Below are 16,348 nucleotides of genomic sequence, written 5' to 3'. Positions count from 1 at the left end.
GATAATCTGAAGCTTCAAGCCAGCATATTGTTCACGTAAATTTAGACAGTATAGTATTATCAATTTTTACAGTCAGCATTGATTCACTGTTGACTTTGAATTTAATGAGAAGTGGCTGCAGGTTGAGATTATTACATTGCCATGTTAATCTAATGATAATATAACATATATATACATATATATATAATATAACAGTTCAACATGGAGTGTACAAATGAAGCTGAGCTAAAGAAAGTATTACCAGCCAGTTCTGTGAGGGATTCCACTCACTGAATGCTAAACAAATGTACCTGACGCTGGTAAATGACGTTAGAAGTGTTGATAGAGTGTCACTGCTGCTAACCTACCTGCTCTGTTCAATTTTGTGCATGAAAACAAACAAAGCAGATGTTGGGCGAAATATAGAGAGCATCTGAGATGATTCCAATAATCTCTTTTACCTCATCTGAATTATTGATTAGACTGAGACAAGAACACAGACGATCGCAAGTCAATATTTAATCAAGGACCCAGCCTTTCTCTACTGATGAGGGAAAAATATGTCTTCATTATTATTGCACTGGAGCCAGCCTCTTCGTTTGGCCTGGGTTTCATCACACTTACAGCAAATGACCAAAGGGAAAATTTATTTTATTATACCTTCTCTGAATTATAGATGGGGTTCGGAGTCCCTGGACAGCTGTTTCCTTCCTGTCTCCTCCAGACTACCATGCTCTTTTGTCATTTCCTGTTCCCTCATGGGAAGATGGTGAGTCAATCTTTGGAGAAGCCCTCTTCTGCGAGATCTTAGACATGGATCTCCCCTCATGGGGGTGCGGATGACTATTCAAAAAACATTTTGATTGTGGCTGTTACAGATGAAACTGACAGTCTGTGAATTGCCTGTTCAGTTACTTTTGGCAGCATAGCAAAGCAATAAAAGAGACATTTTCATGATTCCAAGCAGGCAGTTGAAAAACACGATAAATGTGAGACCAGCGACAGAACTATCTCGTCCAGCAAACAACAAGGCATGACACTCATTTAATGGTACATGCACAAGTTGGCCTGTGGCTTTTGTTGAGCAATGTTTAATAGGAAGTGCATGCAGGAGGGCAATTACAGGAGCAGCCAAAAGGAATAAGAAGTATGTCAGGATGTGCCTGCCTGCCATACTACAGTAGCAGCAATGCACACATGACCTCCCCTGATCTGCCTGCAGATTTACTCTTGCTTCAGTAAAGGTTGAGGGAGGTTTAAAGTGAATTAGCTGTTCACAAGCTGCGAGAGAAGCCATATCACTGCAGTCCACGGTTCATTGGGCAACCTTTACCGTCCAGGAAAAAAACCACAAGAATAAACAGCAAAGTGTACTTTCTTGCTGACTTGTGACTCCCTCCTTTTGCAAATTGTCTCCTCATAAAATGGTGATGCAGTGTCACACATCAAATTGATTATCAGTAATAAGTATTTAGCGCAAAAGTGACCTGCATTCCTGTAGTCATAATAACACACACATCTCCAGGCTAACACCATCTTTGAGTCTGAGATTAATGTTACACTCCACGACTTACATTCAACTCACTGCTCCCAGTTTTGTTTATTCTGGTGGGGCTCATGAAAATGGGCCTGGCTGCACAGCTTTGCACCTTCTGTGAATACTATTTCTTGTGTATCCTTGGTGCAATATTCACTGAAGACTGGAGTTTGAAGATTTAGGGGGAGGTTATTTTCCCTGGAATGGTGCAAATAACTCCACGCCACATAATGTCAGAAGGACTCAAAAATACCCCTCTTATTGTAGTTTTAAAACATGATTCTTTTTCTATCCTGCCATAGCACTTTGACACAGGGAGCAGTGGTTTTGTTGACAATGCAGACACCATAGGGCATTTGTCCCAGCAGCGGTTTCCTGTGGCTTTCACAGTGAGGGCAGGCATGACAGCGAGTCCAGCTTGCAGTGTGCTCATCCCGTTTTCTGGTCTTGTATTTGGTCCACATGAATAATAAAGCTCCTGGCAAGGCTGGCTGGGGTTACATTTGTGGTTGTGAGCAGGAGGGGTTTGAGCCAGCACTGAGCGACAGCAGCTATTGATCAGAGACAGACAGGAGACGGTACTGAATACAATCAAGACAGACCCTGTGTTCATTCTTTCCCTGTTTCTTTCTACTCCACCCACTCTCTTTTAGTTTTCCTCTTCTATTCCAGGTCTTTACCCTCTTCTAATTTTCTATTTCACACACATTTCTCTGGAAAACTTGCTCTCATATGCACACACACACACACACACACACACACACACACACTTTCCATTTGTCTCCTATTCTCTTTACTGCCTCTCTTGCATCTCGCCTCTCTCCATCTGTCTCCCCTCCGCTCTTCATCTTCTCTCTCCTGCACACTCATCTCTTTTTCTTCCAAGTTTCACTCTCCATATTTATTTTACCACCTTGATTGAATCACCGTTGATTCAAAATCCACACCTACGTTGCACGCCATTGCACACAAACATCTGTACAGACTATATTTAAACCTTGTCTTATAACATCTGCGCCACCAGGGGGAAGAGGAAAAGGTAAAAGTAGGCCATATATGGGCCTGCAGCAGCTTCTCAAATGAAACAAGAAAGATACCCTGTTTTCATATAACATGCTGTCTCGACAAAAACACATCAATGTTTTAAGAAGAATGCACAGAGACTTGCCTTCTTATCTTTGCCTGTTCAGTCGTGAATCGCCTCAAAAACACAAACGTGTTTGGTTTAACAAACAAAGGGTGGTATTGATTAAATGAGATCTACAGTGTTTGCTGCTGTTCTGCCAATTGCACGAAGTTCCCTCTTCAGGCAGCTCAAAGTGCTGACACACTATTCTGAGTTGCAGTCTGGGTTTTATTAGTTGCTGTAATGCGTTAAGAAGAACATGTAAACAACATTTCAGACATATTACACAATTATTGATGCACTTGCTTCATACATTATGTAGATTAATAACCATTTAAAGCCCTTATGTTCCACCAAGACTACCTCCACCTCCCAATTGGGAATTGCTGTCATAATTACAACAACAAATACATTCATGGAAGCCCCACTATTGAAAACATATTTCAAATTAGCTTGGAAATCTAGGGCTCAAGGCAAAATTCTTGACATTGCAGAGTTTTTGTCTCTGATTTGTATGCAGCTGCACTCCCACTCCCCTAATGTCAAAGTAAAACTATGGAATTAAAGTATTTCGTAGCTAGAAATTCCCTTAGGCTGGTCCCTCGGAACAGCTTTCAGGCAACGCCACTGCTCTCTTTTGTGTGTCTCAGTCTATTGATGCTAATGAGATGGTAATCTGAATGAGGGTCAGCTGTGCTAAATGCCACTCACAGACATCAATCATGTCCCTTGAGCAACTGGCAGGCACAGTGCCACATTTTCAAAACTCTATTCCTTTCCTAATTGAATTCCCTCAACCGTTTAGGAGTCCATCAACTGACATAGTGTTTAGAGGGCAGTGTTCATAAATTTGGAATTCACTCTGTTTTCTTTGCAATCTGAGTGGCAGAAGTAATGACTGTGATCCAGAGAAGCTGTTGTTGTTTTACAAATGGACAAGGAGAGCTGCAGTACAGCCTGTAGTCATGGAAGAGGCTCTCTATCCATGATGATAAACTTTCCCTGCCACAGAGAACCAGTGCCCAAGGATACAAGAGGAGGTATCCTCCACTGGTGTCACCCAAGATTGATCCCTTCTCCCAGTGGGGCAGACACTGGTAATTACACAGCGGAGCGCCAACATGGCATCCATTCCCTGCAAACAACCAGGAACAATGCAGCTGGCAGTTCAATTAGGGGGAGCTCTGTTTATTAGCTACAAGTTTGGGCTGTTAATTAACAGTGGCAGAGCAATGCCACTGATGCTGCCCTGTTGTCCTCTTCTGGTGTATGAATTAAGAACAATGAATAGTGGAAATATGTGGGGTCTTTAAAGGGCCATGTTGGCACAAAGAGATGCAAAAATAAAGCACTTGTCCTCGCTGGAAAAACAACAGCAGTTGTCGTTTGTTCAAGTGGTTAAAATGAGCCGTGTTTATGTTTTAATGGTGAGTGATGTCTGGTGGTCATGCAAAAATGTTTAGACAGGACTTTGGGCAAAAAAAACATAACTTTGACAATTGTGTCCAATATCCAATCTTTGTCTGACCATACCCAAGTTTTTAGTTGCCTTTTAACTTTAACCAGACCATAACCAAAGACAGACTCAAAATCTGCATGAATCACTTTTGGAACGAACATCTGGGTCATTTTGGGAGGCATAGACTATAAATTATTTTTTGCACTTGAAAGTAAAGTTATTTTTGTGACCAAGATAAAGACTGGAAATATTAAAAACACAATTTAAAAGAATTTAAAAAATGAAATGTAAAAAGTACATGCAGTTATTTTTAAAGTAATCATTTATCCATGTGCTTATAACATACTGAGTCATAATATTTATCCTCGCTGAGCCTTTTTACCCACTTCTTAAACTGTAATCAGGATGTTTTGGTGAACAACTTCCCTGTGTTGCCTCTCAAAACACTGACTGGCTTTTGGTGGGGATTAGAGTTCAGTGCGCAAGATGTGCCAAATGACAATGTCCATGGATTTGGCAAAGACATGCATTACATGATGTTCTTTGTCAGGGCTGCAAACACAGAGCCATGATTTGAACCATGGCTGTGTTTGTAGAGAGCAGCTTGCGAAAGCTTGATAAATCCTATAAGTATACGATCACATCTAAATCCAGAGCAATCTATTGCTAGTCCCAGCAAGGATCAAAGCAAAATACGTGGGCGTCCTGGAACCCCTTGAAACAGCAAAAAGCATGAGGTAACACACACACCACACATGGTCTAGATAGGATTTTAAATGGGGGGATTGATGCATTTAAATGTATTTTGGCTGGTCATTTGAATGGACATGAGTGGGAGATTAAATAGCAGGCTTACTACGCTACATAAACGGTTGAGTTTTGAGATGGTGACACAGTTGGGTGTTTCTTGCTACAGTGAGTTCCTGAACTGCTGTGTCTGAGCCGTTTTTTCATAGCTGAAATGTCCCAAAGCAAAACAGCATCAAGTGACTGCCTCAGCCGGAGAACTGAGAGTTGCTGCAAAGACTTAAACATCAAGGCTTCAGATCCTTCTCTCTGACTTTAAGAGAATTTCAAATAAGAGAATTGGTTTGTCAAAGTTACGAGAGAAAGAAAAAGACTCCAAAAGGAATCCACATAAGACTTTCTATGTGGACTCCAGTGCGAAGAACAAACATACACAAAGGAATCTGCCAGCAGCAGATACTATTTTTCATGTTATACTTTGGACAATGCCAAATTCTCAAGAGGGAACAGAAAAAGAGAGATAAAATGCAAGGCATGATCCTGAAAACATGCCAAGAAGCAGAGCCCATTAAGCAGAACTCAGCAAGCGTCCTTCCTCAGCACTTGATTTTGTGCTACAGTATCTCCACTGTTAATCTCCTCCACAGAGGTACGGATGATCAAGGCTGGGTTTTTTTTTGCACACATACGCACTAAAATCTGGTTTTCCCCATAGGAGGTCAGACACTTTTTATCTGGTGCCCTTTAAAGTACATATACTCAGAGTCCATTAATCTCAACCTACAGCACTGCGATGTCAAACGTCATGCAACTGCTGCTTTGTCACAACCACAAGGCCTGAGGAGGACTGGTATCCTTCACATTGGCTGTGACTTTGCTCATGATTGATTGCATGTCTGTTTCTTGACAGCCAATATTCTGCAGGACTGCGAGGCAGGATTGGTGCCCCCCCTCATGGATGTTCACCATTGACTGCTAAAGCACGGGAGGGTGGCAGAGGGGTTTGTATTTTAACCTTCACAAAGTCGAGCTGAATTATTGTTAAATCACCCCATGTGGATTAGCACAGTGCTGCTCTATTGTGCAAACATGTATTCCGCAGCGACTTCCTTTAATGGCTGGTTCTGCATACATTATGACTGTATAGCTAAAACAAGCGAGGATATACAGCACAAATATGGATGGTAAATGAAGATGTTGAAATAAATGATTTGTCACGGCAATTAGGAGACAAATGGGAGTTTGATTTTCTGAACATGCGGCCCATGAGATGGAGATAACAGCTGGTGAGAAGCATATGTCAGAAAAGAATACCTTTTGAGGTGTGAGTTTGAGGACAGTATATTGAGTTCTTAGTATTGTCAACACACTTGCTAATCCTCTAATCAAATCAAACCCTGTTGGAACACATCAACACGTTGTTAGCAAATACTCCTGATCTTATTTACCTTTATTAGTTTTCTCAGTGGAAGCCAGAGTCTGACTCTTTTAGCACAAGTGCTGAATGAAAAGTAACTCCTTCTGTTCAGTGGTTTTATTTGAATGTATTAACTGGTATATTACCTTGAGAGGTAAATTTAAAACGCATGTGTGTTATTGGTTTGTGAAAATCCACCTAACACATGCCCATCAACACCAGCACAGTGAAACACAGTGAAAGAACAATTATTTGTTTTGGCTGCTTTGTATTTAGACCCTTGCAAATACATCAAGTAAAAAGCAACTTTACAAGGACAATTTTCTTAAAATTCAACATAATAATATTGCTATATATGTACTATATATGATATATGTACTTACTATTATATTCTAAAAGTGTCAAAAGAGCATTGTATATTCTATTACCTCCATAAACAGCACTTCAATCTTCATTCTTAAACAAATCTCTGCCACCCAGACTACAGTTAGTTAGTGTACTGTAGATTGACTCAAGTCTGATTTATTTATATAGCACTTTAAAAGAGGAACTCCATCAATTTCTTACATCAAGATTGGTTTACTACAAAGTAAGTGCAGCTTGTGTTAGGAATCTTTTGTCAGAGTGCTACACAACCTGCAAAAACTGATGTATAATGTCTTCTGTGACTCTGGAGCAGCTTTGTCAAGTCTGAGAAAATAACTGATGTCATTGAGGTTATGTGGGCTTGGATTTTAAATTTATAAAACAAAGCCATTATTACAAACTGGGGACATTTGCATTTACCAGGCAGGGAGTTTCTACTGAAAAGATGCTGTTAGTTGCATTATGGGAATAGTAGGATCCAGCGTTTTTGGACCTTGACTTCACTGGGGACAAAATATCAGGATAATGCGGCCTCGGCTGCTTTGATTTCTACCTTTTTTGGTGATCTATCTCCCCAACTTTATGGAAGAACAATACTAAATTGTTGGAGCATCCCATTAAAGTCTCTGAAAATGTCGCATTAAATCGTAAGTACTTCTTTATAACTGACTTAATAAGCACTAATGGTTTAAAAAAAATCTTGAGGTGTTATTTATCTTTATTATTATCATTATTATTATTATTACTTCGCTTTAGCTGGACTAAGTGGGTGTGGTTTGATCACATTTGATTGACAGTGACTAAACAACCCACCAAATGTTATCAAGACTCTGATTCAAATAGCGCTAAATCCAGAATGGTGCTTGTAATTTTCTCTAAATCAGCTTTGCCTACTTCAAAACAGTGAGAAGAGCACAAACAAGAACGCCAACAAAGAAATGTCTGAAATACCCCCAAACTGTTTGGCAGCAAATAGGTAAGATCCCATCACTCATAAAACGATGATTAAAAAAATATGTTTGCAGGGCCTTTGAAACAACACAGTTGATCCATAGTGCTTTACAATGCAGAGAGTAAGACACAAAGAAATGGGCAAATGAAAGAAACTTGAACAACAACGTTACAATTCACAGTAGCAAAGAATAAGGCAGTGAATTAGCTCAGAGAGCCAACCCAAATATTAATGTGTCAAATACTGTAATAATGATAACAATAATACCAGATTGTCATTGACTTTTTTGACTTGACAAAAGCCTTTGCAAGTGAGCAGCTAAAACAACACATTTTAGTGACATTTTCCTTTCAAAAAAGAAAATTCTCAAAACCTGGCAGTCTAATCACTGAGTCATTGGTATTGATCAACAACCTAACAAGCCCTTGTAGATGATATATTTTAATCAATCTGTGCTATGGAGCAGGAAAATTGCCCTTTTACTCAACTGATTAACACGCTTTCATATAGTGATTGTAAAGTGTAAAGTAAAGACACTTTTATTACCTCAAAGAAACGGGCTAGAAATGTAGACATCCACACATCTTTTCCCCCTCTCTTTGAAATCTTTTTCCATCAACACTTCCTCTGCAGTAGGGGGCAGAAGAGACGAAGCTGTCAGCACTCCTCACAACACAACAACTCTATCCCTGATAGCTAGCCCTTCCCCGAGAGATTACAGACACAAGCGGTGGGTGGGAAGCTTTGGCACGCTGCATTCCCACTTTTTCTCTCCTCCCTCTCTCTCCAGCTTCTCCTTGTGCATTCTTTTTTTCTTTCCATCTCTCTCCTACATCAACTCCCCAGAGTACCAGCTCTGCTGAGGGGACATCCCTCTAAGTTCCTACACAGGCCCTGCAGCAGTTAATTGCAGCGAGAAGATATTTTATGTGCAGAGAGTCCGCAAAGGGACAGTGATCACACTAACAAGCAGGGGGTGGTGGAGTTGAGGTGGTGAAAACAGTGGCGGCGGCGGCGGTGGTGGGCATCCTCTTGTGACTATAGACCCTTTTTTTTAACACCTTTCAAAAACAAAAAAAGGCCTGTTTCTGAGCATTCCTTTTAAGAGAGAGACAGTGAGACAGACGTTGTCTAATATTGCTCTTAAATTCCCAGTCAAGTTTACAGAGTGCTCCATAGGAAGAAAAGCAATTGCTACTGTAAAGACGCCTCTGCACGTTCTCTTAAAGGTGCACTGTTCCTTTGAGAGCTTTCCATTGCAAACACTTTTTTTTAATCTACGCCACTTATCTCTCTATCTCTCTCTCCATCTCCATTTCTTGCTTCCTTCCTCCCTCCCTCACAGAGATACAGAGCTTTCTCTCTCACGTGTCCCTTGCTCATGTTGGGTGGTGGAGAAACAGCTGAATGCCGCAGCTGATAGCTCTGGCCCGACGCCGCTCTGCTGCCAGGCTCTCGATCCTGGTCCTGCTGCCCTGCCCAGACGGGTGGTGGCCTGGGGTTGAAAGAGGGGCTGGGGTCGCTGAGCTGTCTAGAAGACCTTTGGTGTGTAATTTTGTTGACTGTGCAGAGGAGTGTTATCAGCTGGCTGCCAAAAACACCCACCTACCTGCCAGCACCCCTGCCACCGCCCCACACCGCTTCCCGGTGTTAATTAAAGAGGGATATGGCACAGGCACCCCAGTAAATACCGTCCTCACTGAGAGGGGTCCTATTCCCTCTGCTGTGTGTCTCTGGATCCATGATGTGAATCTATATGTTGGTTTAAAGGATTAGTCTGCATTTTAATTGACCAGAGGAGGTTTGCTGCTTAGATGACTTAATGAGAATTAGGATATGATCAAAACACAAGGAGCCAATTTGGATTTATATCTTTTAATTTATGTGGCCAAACAAACTTTAATGAGGATTTTAATGCAGTGATGCTCGTGCCATATTTCAGGATGCTAATAGTCATTACAGATCACTAACCTTGAGCTTTTATGGTATTGATTTAAAGTGCTAGGGCTCATCACAAGCATGCAAACATTCATGTACTCATGCATCTATGCAGCACCTCTTCTTAGCCCACACACACAACACACACTCGCACAGGCTGAGAGCTCTGTGAAACCACCTATCAACCCATTATGCACATGGCAGGGTAAAGCGATCCAGTATAAGTGCATTGATCCTCCCGGCCTCATTCAGTCTGATGAAGACCCGGGCCTAGTGATAACATTTCACAGCCAGGCAAGCCACTGCTACAGTACAGCACATGGCTGAATGGACAGTAAGGAGCTGACTCACAGCGCTGGTCGGAAAAACAGCAGATACTCGTCTGATTGAGCCGAACATCTTAAGGCAATTGAAGAGAGCCTGAATGGGTCTTTAAAGAAATGTTACTATATAGCAAATCCACTGTTTCACTAGGAGATGATTACAAGCTTGGCTGCATTGAGGAGTGCATTAAGCCACACAAAATGGAAATCTCAGCATCTCTCGATGTGTCTACCACTCACATCGAGGAACACACTACGGATTCAAGGGGTACAAGAGCGTGAGATTGAAAATGGTACAGATACCCACTGAAGGTGTCTGGAGGCACGGCCCGAGTAAATCTGTATGATGTTTGTCTTTTATCAAAGTTGACTTTTTACGAATGCCACAGGGAGGCAGCTACATCAAAATGCCTCTATTCTTAGGGGGAATGTGCACTGAACTTGTCTGGCATCTCACCATATGAAGTTATGCTGCCCTTTAAAGGAGCCACATTTATATAGTTTAAAAAAAACCCACGGCTAAGAAGATGTAAATAGCCAAGCAGGACATAGTTGCTGTCACACTGCCCTTGGATGAAGAATATCTGTCTGGCAGACAGTGGCCCCTGGGTGAACCTGGCATTTGATGCAATTTGTCTGGTCCCAGGGCTGAATACACAATAAAGGCGGTCTGTTTCTTGATCAGCGCTTCGTCAGAGTGTCAGATTTTTATTCTTAGTTGTGTTGATTTTCTTTGGAAAGTACTGTACCTACGCGTTGAATGATTTCATTTGGATTTTAAGGCGTCCTTAAGATGAATAAGTGTCTCAAGAACATTAGTGAAACAAGTTTCAAAAGCTTTTGTTTGTCTGTGGTTTGGCAAGCGCCATATGAACTACTGAATAATGCCGTCAGAGGTTTTATACACCAGGCTGTAGAAAAGTTTTTATCTTCAAAGCCAAACTTGCTCCATCTGCAGGGTATGTTGAACTTAACAGGGTGTTTTCTCCTACAACATGCAAAAGGAAACAGGCTTTCATACAGAAAAGGTTTCATTGGGAAGATATTTTACATGATAAACCAAATATTTTACCACATCAATACACCAATCCTTATGCCTGCTGATGTACAGAAAAAATATAAACACACTATGCAGCACACCAGAGCTGTGAGTTCAAATTTAACTGCATAACCTTATTTGAATGATCTAATAATGCCTTTTTTCTCCTTTACCATTTTACAGAGCTTCTCTGTGACATTATTCCCTTGTGATCAAAGGTGCTTTGTCAGCAGTGCAGACAGCTGACACCAGGTCAGTGCGAATCAGAGTATGAAGGTAGCAATAATACATAACACATGTCTCAGTAGACATCACTCCCCCAAAGTTCCTGCACACCAATTAGATTAAAGCTGTATATTACTTGTGGAAGGAGCACAGGAAAAAATCAATACCAAGTCTCCAAGCAGGAACCCTGGAACAACAGCCACTGTCAGTTTGAGACTTATGTCATGAGGGCCCAGTAAAGTCAGTTGCAGTGTCCATATAGGCTGTCCTGTCTCCGCCACTGTAGGCTTTTGAAGAAGCAATTACAGCAGGACTGTGGGGGAATACAATCATTTATGACACCCTTTGCTTTTCAAGAAGACAATGAGAGTTATTGCAAGATTGGATCCAATCTTCTGATGTCCTCTTTCGAGCCACGCCTTTTTACAGCCAGCAGCTGGTTAGCTTAGCTTAGCATAAAGAGTGCAAACAAGGAGAAACAGCTAGCCTGGCTCTGTCTGAAGGTAACAAAATCCACCAACCAGCACCTCTAAAGCTCACTAATGTACATATAATGACATACATGGTTTGGTTAATCCGTGCAAAAACGTCAATTTGTGGTTTCATGGAGGCTTATGTGCTGGACTTGACTCCTGGAAGTCACTGTGCCTGGCCAAGAAATAGTCCAGCACACAAACAAACAAGATATAATGTGTTAATTAGTGAGCTTTAGAGGTGCTGGTTGGTGGATTTTGTTATCTATGGACGGAGCCAGGCTAGCTGCTTCCCCCTGTTTACAGTCTTTATGCTAAGTTAAGTTATATATATTAAGTTAAGCTTCATATTTATCAGATAGATATAAAGTGGCATGGGAATCTTCTCAGCTAAATTTCAGCAAGAAAGCGAAAGAGCGTATTTCCCAAAATGTCAAGAATTAAGTGAAGTTCAAGTAAGTAAGCACACTACAAATGTGATTTAGCATAAAAGGGGAACTGGAGAGCAATGGAGACCATCAAGCTTGACAATGGGTTTTGAATTCAACAGTGTCATAATTCAAACAGTAATTTGTGTGGATACATGGCCACATTCAGGGTAAACAATGTAAATATCTGATTAATAAAGACCTAATGTTGTGCAAGATTAATAACACTTACCCAATGCAATTATTCACCCTTCCTTTGCAGGCTTTGGAGCATGCGACACATAATCAACTACAAGGTCAATGGAGAGCTCAGGTCAGGATACGGCACAGGCATAATAGGTCTCTTATACACAGAGATTAATCAGAAACGAAGATGTGGTGACACTGCTTTATGAGTGTGTCTGCACTCAAGCAGCAGCGCTCAAATGCATCTGTAGTCCTCAAAGGTCGACCACAGTTTAAAGAATCTTTCAGAGCTGCTCATAAATTATCCTGATGAGCACTGCGATGGTCTGAGCCAAAGGGGTGGCTCTAGGAACCTTATCAAATGTATTATGCACAATGAAACAGGTAGGGGCCGTCATTAAAAACAGAGATAGCCAAGTTATGCTGCAGAAAAATTATAACATGATTAGTTCTTGGGGTAAAAAAAAAAAATGACATCAACATCTGCTGCAAAAGCTGAGCCATGATGTATCAAAGAAGGGGGTAGAATTAGATTTAATCAGCTCTAGACGGAGAGAGGAAGTGAAAAAAACACAAGAACAATCACTCATTTAGGTGCAGACGAGGCTTTGTCATAGATTGAGAGTTGCAGGGGCTCTGTTTTGACATGGAAAAAGTAAACAGCTTCCTTAAGGGGGGGTGGTGAGGATAGATTTGATAAAGTAGAGAGGCACACTTACTTGATGGACTTCACTTTGTCTGTATAATGTATAATAAATAAGGCAGACAATTAGCATGCTAAAGATAAGAACAGGAAATGACTGGGTCAGTGAGCAGACAAGGAAGTTGATAAGAGGAGGATGTTATGGAGACAGTGGCGGTAAATGGCAGAAGGGGATTGACTGATGTCGATGGAAGTTTGTGTCGGAAGCTTTTGACAGTGCGAATACAGGATGTGGTGCGTGTCTAAGAATATTAGCATAAAATGGTTAGATTACCAATAAACATAGTTTAATAGGAGGAAATCAAATATTTCCCTCCCCAGTTTCCCAAAACTCATTACAAGTTAGGCCTTGTGGCGTCCCTTACTTGAAAGTGAAAAACCTCAATTGTACAAGTGAAGAGGCGTTTTAGCACTCAATTGGGTGAAATAAACTCCCTCGCTTTCATGACTGAGTCCTCTTTTATTGGATTTTGCCTAAAGAACAAAAACAAATTTGAGCAAAAAAATGGGAGTCTGAGTCTTGTACCAGCTGTGGCTGCACCAAAATGATAGATTGGGGGTTATGAAAAGAGAGAGAGAGAGGTGGTGTGGTGGTAGTGTCTTATTCTTTGGGGTCTCCAGACAGCTTTGCAAGATCTGCCCTGGATAAACAAATGAGCACATTTGCAGGCTGACTCAGTTGTGCCGCTCCACGAAACAACATGTCAGGTCATTTCTGCCAGTAACGACAACGATCGACCTCTTCAATTCCAAGTCCATGAACCGCACTGATCCTGTTCAATTATCATTTGTATTATCACTTTAGACCTGATGTATTTATCGTCTTTGTGCAGTTCAATTGTAGTTTAATTTGAGCAGAATTTCTCTGTATAATCTACATTCAGTGTTCATACTTGTAACCTTTAACAGTACAATATTCCTTTATTTGTATCATATTTGCAGAGAATGTCAATATATACTGTATGCACCGTCTGGCTGCTACAATTTCCTTCTGGGAAAAGCTCTCATCTCTTACATTAAAAGCTCTCATGTCTTAAATGCACCGCCCGTCATCATCTGTCTGGGAGTTTTGGTTGACATCACCGGCAGGACCGCTGTACCATGTCGACTTGCCAAAACCTTCACGTGGCTGCAGCTGTAGCGAAGGTTTTTTATTCTGTCTGGGGAAGACACAAACTTGGATACAGCCTCCAGACATCAGACTTCTTTTCAGCACCACATGCTGTAAAATCAGCTACTTTCTATGCAATGAATCAACAGCACACAAGGACACGAGTCTGGTGGTGAAACAAAAAGCTAGTCAGCCATCCCACATGACAATGAAATAGATCAAAGCCACAGAGAAGAATGGTGCTCATAAAATGGTTGGTGTAATGAAACTTTAAGGATTGGGGCCTATCAGCATACCCTGACCTGATTATCTTGAATGCACTGCATCTGGTGGGCAGATCTCAATGCTCTAAACTCCAGCGTTGTTGAAAATTTATATGCAGGGAGGAACAGTGAGAGTATCCCCAGCAGCATGTCTAGAGTCTGAAATTTATTTCAGATCCACCAGAACTGTAATGTGCTTCAATGGGATTACAAGTGATTTGCAGCCATGAAATATTTTAGTGTGGCGCACTCAAACAGTTGAAGCTGTGTTAAAACAAATGTTCACAATTCTCTTGCCACAAGCAAGACATGGGTTTTGCATTTCAAAAGCAACTTGACATTAGATATTTACGGGACATGTTGAGGACAAGTTAGAAGACACACCGATTGGATTTTGTGAAGACAGATGAGAAATTATCCTAACTCTATCAGATCAGATATTCATTGTCATTTGAATGGAAACTGGCCATCCATGAAGGAAATCTAAAAAATGAAAAAAAGTTAGTGATAATGGAGTAAGAGAGTCAGAGATATAAATAAGGAAGATTAGCTGACATGTTCACTTACTTTCATCTCTTTGGAATTATTTTATTAGGTGTAAAAAGAAAGAAACAAGACCCTAAGTCAACTTTAGCATCTTAAAGGGTTCAGGGTAGAAAAAAAACCTGTATGTACTTTTTTTATTTTCACAGCCACGATAACATTAATACTAAAAGTCATCATTAATATGGTGCAATGACTATTAAACATACTGATACTTGACAGTTTTCACGTCAGTTGAATGCTGCGATGAAGCTGTCACAATTTTGAGGAGTGTGTGATTCTTCAGTCAGCATGTGCTGTATTTTTGAGCTACATGCCATACTGTATATTGTGTAATATTTATGTGTCAACGTTTTCTCTAGGAGTGGAATTATTTATTGTATTCAGTGAGTGGTTCTAGGGTCATTGAGCTTTTGTTGGCAGCAGGTTATATCATGATGTCGTGTTCAGGGAAGCTTAAATTACTTTTTGGTGTCAGTCAGTCACTTAAATTCTCACGCGAGATCAAATTGATTGTTATCACGTCCATGTATTTATCTTATTGTCAATGTTAAGATGTTTTTGTTGCTCTTTTATTCTCAATAAATTAGTTAATTAGAAATGTTCATTAGGTTCAAACTAAATTTAGGATGCACTCAAATCTTTCTTTGGGGTTAAACATTTCATAATTCCCTCACTCTGTAATTTCAGTTATCCACAAACTAAACCCCACTGCCGGTGTAACAGTGGATGCACTTTATGTATTTGTTCATCATTTGGACCTCTGGAAGTGCAGTGGTCATATTATGGAAGAATTCGTACTAAAATATCCATGAGATGGATAGTCATGGTCGGACCTGGCCTTTCAAGATCAGCCGGGATGGAGCATCAATAATATATTATCAGTCATCAACGTTGCATATTAGATGGGGGATTGGAGACAGGCTACACTACTAAGGTGATTACCATCTGTAACCCTTCCCAGCTCTTAAACTGGACCTTGAATGGAAATAGGATTTTTCTTGGCAGGGCACAACACTGACGGGAATGCTTGGGAGTTTTAAGAGTCCTCTGTTTTCCACCACTAAGCTGAAATCTTTAAAAGGTTTCACTTCAGTGATTCTGTGTCTGAGAGCGTGGAAACAACCTCCTGTAACAATTTGTTAACAAGTAGTGCAGTCAGTACGATATGAATCATTAGTTTCAACAGCATATGACATTACATATTGAGGTATTCTCAAAGGAATGAGATTAAGGACACCTTGAATTTTGGTTTATGTCACTACACTACAAAAAATGTTTAGATATAATTACATCTTTTTCTGCTTAAGATCCTCAGAGATTTAGGAAGACATCAATGTGAAAAAAATGTATCTGAAGGTAATAAAATTCAAATACACATTGTGTTGTGCAATAAAAACAATAAACCTTTGTTGGTTTCCTCATGGGTCAAATGATGTCACTTCTGAGTAAAAAAAAGCCATTTGAACAAATCCCAATGTAAAATATTGCTTAAAACCCCTCTTTTCACCTTAAATACAGTCTGACATATGA

Source organism: Enoplosus armatus, chromosome 4 (genome assembly GCF_043641665.1).
Source record: "Enoplosus armatus isolate fEnoArm2 chromosome 4, fEnoArm2.hap1, whole genome shotgun sequence".
Taxonomy (NCBI): Eukaryota; Metazoa; Chordata; class Actinopteri; order Centrarchiformes; family Enoplosidae; genus Enoplosus; species Enoplosus armatus.
The sequence above is the reverse complement of the archived record's forward strand: the minus strand, read 5'-3'. Positions refer to the sequence as shown.